Here is a 5,823-nt window from a genome sequence, read left to right as displayed (position 1 = left end):
ATTCCTGAAGGACCATGGCAAGATATAGCCATGGATTTCACTGAAGGCCTGCCTTATTCTGAGCACAAAAATTCTATTTTGGTGGTGGTGGACAGACTTACTAAATATGGGCATTTTATTCCTCTCAAACACCCTTATACAGCTAAGGAAGTTGTAGATGATTTCTTAAAAGAGGTGTACAAGTTACATGGGCTGCCCAAATCCATAGAACTGATAGGGATCCCCTACTTACTAGTCAATTTTGGCAGCAGATGTTTAAATCCATGGGAACCAGACTTAACATGTCTACTGCCTATCATCCATAGTCCGATGGTCAAACGGAGAGGCTTAATAGGTTCCTAAAGTCCTACCTCAGGGCCATGAGTTTTTACAATCCTAAATACTAGCTCAAGTGGCTCCCATTAGCTGAGTGATAATACAATACTAACTACCACACAACCCTTAAAACCACCCCATTTGAGGCTGTTTATGGTTACCCACCTCCTCAAATTCCCATGGGCTCCCTTCCACACTCTGCTCACACTACTGTAGGGGCTACACTTGCTCAGAGGCAAACTATGTTACAACATTTGAAGGAAAATCTACAAATAGCCCAAGCTCGAATGAAGTTCTTTGCAGACAAAAATCGGACTGACAGAAATTTTAATGAGGGAGATTGGGTTTACTTAAAGCTACAACCTTACATGCAAGCTTTAGTAGCAATCAGAAAAATTTTGAAACTCAGTGCAAAATGCTATGGTCCCTATAAAATCATACAAAAGATTGGCACAATGGCTTATCGCTTAGAGCTTCCAACAGACTCTTAGATCCACCCAATGTTTCACGTGTCCCAGCTCAAGAAACTCATAGGACTTGATGTGGTGGCTCAGCTCCAACCTCCTAGTTGTGGACAATATGGCCGCTTGATGGTTCAACCGGTGGCCATTCTCCAACGTCGAATCGTCAAGGTGAATAATGCGACAGCAGTCAAGGTTCTTGTTTAGTGGTCGAACCTGGGAGCTGATAAAGCGACTTGGGAAGACTGGGGGTACATCAAAGGCCAGTTTCCTGATTTTGTAGCTCAACTCTGGCCTTGAGGACAAGGCCGATTTGGACAAGGGGGGTAGTGTTATGTCTGAAAGAGACTCTCTCTTAATTGGGAAAAGAGTAAAATTAGGGTTCAGATTTGGAAAGTGAGCTGAAGAAATGTTTAAAAGATAAAAATGAGAAGAGTGACGTGGCAGACTATGAGACCTTTAGATTTTACACGTGTGGTGTTAGCTGCATGAATCGAATGGTTGAGATTAGAAGTTAGCTTACAAAATGAAGGACCTAGATTAGTTCTTACAAGGAGGGATATTGGGTTGTTAGTTAGTTAGTGTAAAAATTGTATGGGGTAGCCACTTTTTATAGTGGTATTTATTTTTTGTCCAACATTTTCAATGCTTAGCAATAGTAGCGACTAGTCTATTAAAATTAATATGAAAAGACTGTGTTACCCTTTCTTCTATTAGAGAGAAGAAGCGCGTTTGTGAGACTCTTTCTCCATAATGGGTTCGCCAGAAAATGGCTAATTCGCCGGTCGGAATACCAGAAACCAGGAGATAGTCCTTGAAAATGGCAGTTTTCACATGACACCCAATTTCTGAGTCTTGGTGCTATGGAACAGAAGAGACTACGAGAGAGGAATATGTCTTGTTTGGCTATTGAATGGGAACAAATTAGAACATTATTATCCTTGGTACCTTAAAAAGTTACAATTAATTCTTTTTTTTTTTGGCTATCAATCCATGACCTATTGAAGTGTAGATAATATTTAGTAAATGATTAGTTTATTGGGCCCTCTATTTTTTCACATTGATCCTAATACCTAGGTCCTGAACTTAGGCTAAAAAGTCCAAAAGTTAAGGACAATATGTCCTGAACTTAGACTAACAAGCTTAAAAGTTAAGGACAATAGGTCCTGAACTTAGACTAACAAGCTCAAAAGTTAAGGACACTTGCTCCTGAACTTAGATTAACAAGCTCAAAAGTTAAGGACAATAGGTCCTGAACTTAGACGTACAAGTTCAAAAGTTAAGGACAATAGGTCCTGAAGTCATGAACTTAGACTAACAAGCTCAAAAGTTAAGGACAATAGGTCCTGAACTTACAGTTACAAGTTCAAAAGTTAAGGACAATAGGTCTTGAAGTCTTGAACTTAGACTAACATGCTCAAAAGTTAAGGACAATAGGTCGTGAACTTAGGCTAAGAAGCCCAAAAGTTAAGGGCAATAAGTCCTGAACTTAGATTAACAAGCTCAAAAGTTAAGGACACTTGGTCCTCAACTTATAGTTACAAGTTCAAAAGTTAAGGACATGTAGTCCTGAAGTCCTGAAGTTAAGTTCATAAGTTAAGGACATAAAAAGAAGGGTATTTTCGTCCGGGAAGTTAAAATTTATTAAAGTAGTGGCTAAAGACTAAAGACATTTTAAATAGTGGCTTAAAAGTAAATACATGTTTTATTAGTGGCTAACCGTGCACTTTCCCCTTAGTTAGTGGGTTGTAACAAAATTAGTTAGTAGTGGGCTGTGTCAATTGGGCTTTATATTCCTAAAAACTGGACAGAAGGAGGCATGCAATTATCTGGTAATTCATTTCCCTCCTCTTTCCTTCGTTTCTCTCTTCTCTTCTCTCTTCTTTTCTCTCTCTCACTCAATCCTTCATTTCTCAGGTAACCGCCATTGAAGTTCGAGTTTCAAGCTTGGAGTATTAGTTTGATTGTACTACTGAGTTGTAACACAACTGATTTCGCCAATAAAACTCGAATTTATTAATTTCTCATTCAAGTATTACATATTATTCTCAGTTCACGTGGGCAGAAAAGATCGAAGAGAAATAGCGAAGAGAAGAAAATATAGCTACGTTGTAATAAAAAAAAAGGATTTAGAGCTATATTTGGTGGTATATAGTGTATGATAAATGTATATTGGCTAAAATTATAAATACTTTTGATCCGGCGACCAAATATATAAGTTCTAATTTTCTTTTGCTTTGGGCTACCAAACCAACGAAAAAAAATTTGGGGAAAACAAATTCAGAAACATCATTATTTACAATTGGTATTGAAAAATAGTCATAGTTTCAAAAGTAATCAAAATTTAGCCACTTTTTCAAGTAAAGATAAAATTTGAAGAAAATCACCCTTAAAAATCCGGTAAATACCAACATAATATGCTGGAGTTCGAATTTTTTACATATGAGATTCCAACATAATGTGTTAGAATTTCATAATGTGCTGGAATTCCAACATAATATGGTGAAAATTATACGCAGGAGCTCCATAATCCAGCATATTATGCTTATGCTGTAACTTTTCGTGTTTCAGCTAAATTATTTTTGTCCAGATCTTATCTCCGCATAAAATAATGACTATTTTTTAATGGCTTTATAAATACTGGTTATTTTTTAATTATCGGTCCGAAAAGTGGCTAGCCGTGCTATTTTTCCAATATTGTTCCATACATAAAAGCCCACGGTTCAGCCCAATAAAGTCATCATAGCTTCTCACTTCCAGGTGTTGGAACACAGAATCTTCTTGTTTGGCTTTTCTTTTCGCGACGAATCTTTCTGAATTCCTAAACCGCTGCCGCTCTACTCCCACTCTTCTGATTCTCAGTAAGCTTCGATACCCACCTTTATTTTTTATTTTTAAAAATTCTTGCTTTTATGTTTCTGATGAATTTTGAAATCTTGAAAACATAAAGGGAATGCCAAATGTTCAGCATTTTAATGGGTACTTTTCTGTATCTCATCCGAAATCCCCTCTTACAGTTTACTTTGACCGTAGAACTTGGCCAGATGTTGTGATTATTTTTTTAAAAATATTGTTTTTAGTGGAAAATAATTTGTTTTCTTTTGTTTGGTTAGAATTTATTGGGGGTTCGGAGGGTTTGTTTTGGGGGGGGGGGGGACTATTGCATCATCTGATTGGCAAGTGTTAACTCCACTTAAATACAACGTTTGGTTTGTTCTGTTTAAGTATTTAACTCAGTATTGCTAATACCTGAATAAGTTACAGAGAATTTATGTACTGTTTTGTGCGAGATAGAATGTTGAATAAGAATATATGTAGCAGTATATTAATAAGAACATCTAAAGACAATAATGCACTTATGTAGGGAATCCTTACATAAGAATCCTAATCATAGACGACTTTGGTTTATCTAGTCTTGATAAATGAAAGGCACCTGGTCTTATTCCGTACAGTCAATTATTACTCACTGTATAATAATCCCTATATTATTTTACTCCGCAATTATTCTTTTTTTTTAATAAAAAATCTCTGCTTTATAATCCCTCCATAACTAATGCTGAATCAGACAACCCCGTAAGGCAACCAGTCAGATCTTGGAGCTGCTTCATTTTTTTCTCTACATATGATAGAAAAATGGCGATCCTCAAAAAATTCAACTTTTGAGGATCAATGTCAAAGAACTCACAAGTTCAAATGAAAAAGAGAACTTCACCAATGTTTAGTACAACAACATACTCAGTATATTCTCACCTATGTTGCGCGGACTCTCCAAAATGATGCCACACCCGTGTCGGATCATCCTAAAATACGCTATTTTTGGAGGATCGGACACACACCGGCAACATTTTCGGAGAATCCGAGCAACATACATTCTCACAAGTGGGGTCTGGGGAGGGTAGTGTGTACGCAGACCTTATCCCTACACCCTACTTTGTGTAGGTAGTGAGGTTGTTTTCGAGATACCCTCGGCTCGGGTAAGTTGGAAAGAGAAATGCATGAGTTGTTCCTCCTGTTTGGATAGGTGAACTATGAAGGGAATTAAAAAAAAATGCGATGGTAGAGTTTGAAGCATAAAAATGTATTTGGAAAAGATAATACTTCCTTGTGGAAAAAAATCAAGGTCAAATGTCAACGGGAAAAGCAAAATCTGCACTTGTTTTCTCTCTCCTTTGGGCTTGAAGTAATTTTTTCAGCATTTGCTCATAAATTAATTATTCATATGATGTTAGAATGGCATCTCAAGGATCATTGCAGACGACAGAGGAATTTCCAACTAGGATTAATTACCGTCCAAATGGCAAGCCGCGGATTGTAATTGAACGCTACATGCCTGAACTCGAAGCATATATGGCAAGAGATGCTGAACCAATTGATTTGAATGTGATGCGAGATATCAATGATCGATTGACAGCTATGCTAGAAGATGTTAGATTGATGAAGAAACGACTCACTCGTATCATGACTTTGCAGTTGCTATGTCTCTTCGTTGCATTTTCAGGTCTTTTTCTGAAGTTGATCCGAAAGTAAGTAGTGTTATATCCGGCTTTCATTGTTAATTGTTCTTTAGATGTTTGTGCTTCGAGTAGGTACAATGTATGGCTTGTGTTCCCATCATTGTGTATGTTGTAAAATTGTAAATAAGTTCTTGCAAACAACTTTTTGGCCTTCTTTTTTACAAGTGCAAACAAGTTTTTGGCTTTGTTCATTGAAAAGAGAAAGTTGTAGTTTTTCCTGTTTTGGTCTTCCTTTTTTACCTTCTTTTAGGTTTAGGAGCCAAGCCAGGGTTTAAACTGTCTTTGTAAGGTGAAGTAGCCAAGACACTGAAGTATCTCAACCTACCGCGAATGACTGTAGATTCTTAACCAAATTCATGTCCGGAGGACTTCAGAGGGGAAATAATATAATTGTCCATAAAACAAATTATCGGTCTCATGTTGCTTTTTCATTACATTATTTTAACTGAATAAACTTTTATATCAACCTTACACTAGAATTCTTTTTCTCTTATTAAATTTGTAGTTAGATGAACATTGTTGCAAGACGGAGT

General features: G+C 36.8%; 1 long non-coding RNA gene across 1 annotated transcript; it reads left to right on the top strand.

Annotated features, from left to right (window-relative positions):
* The first annotated feature begins 3,529 nt into the window (after window positions 1-3,529).
* On the top strand, window positions 3,530-5,509 carry LOC104216623 (uncharacterized). Its single transcript, XR_708533.2, has 2 exons — window positions 3,530-3,637; window positions 5,006-5,509. It is a non-coding gene; the product is annotated as an uncharacterized lncRNA (long non-coding RNA).
* The last annotated feature ends 314 nt before the right edge of the window (window positions 5,510-5,823 follow it).

The sequence above is a fragment of the Nicotiana sylvestris genome, chromosome 1, assembly GCF_000393655.2.
Source record: "Nicotiana sylvestris chromosome 1, ASM39365v2, whole genome shotgun sequence".
Lineage (NCBI taxonomy): Eukaryota > Viridiplantae > Streptophyta > Magnoliopsida > Solanales > Solanaceae > Nicotiana > Nicotiana sylvestris.
The sequence above is the reverse complement of the archived record's forward strand: the minus strand, read 5'-3'. Positions and strand labels throughout refer to the sequence as shown.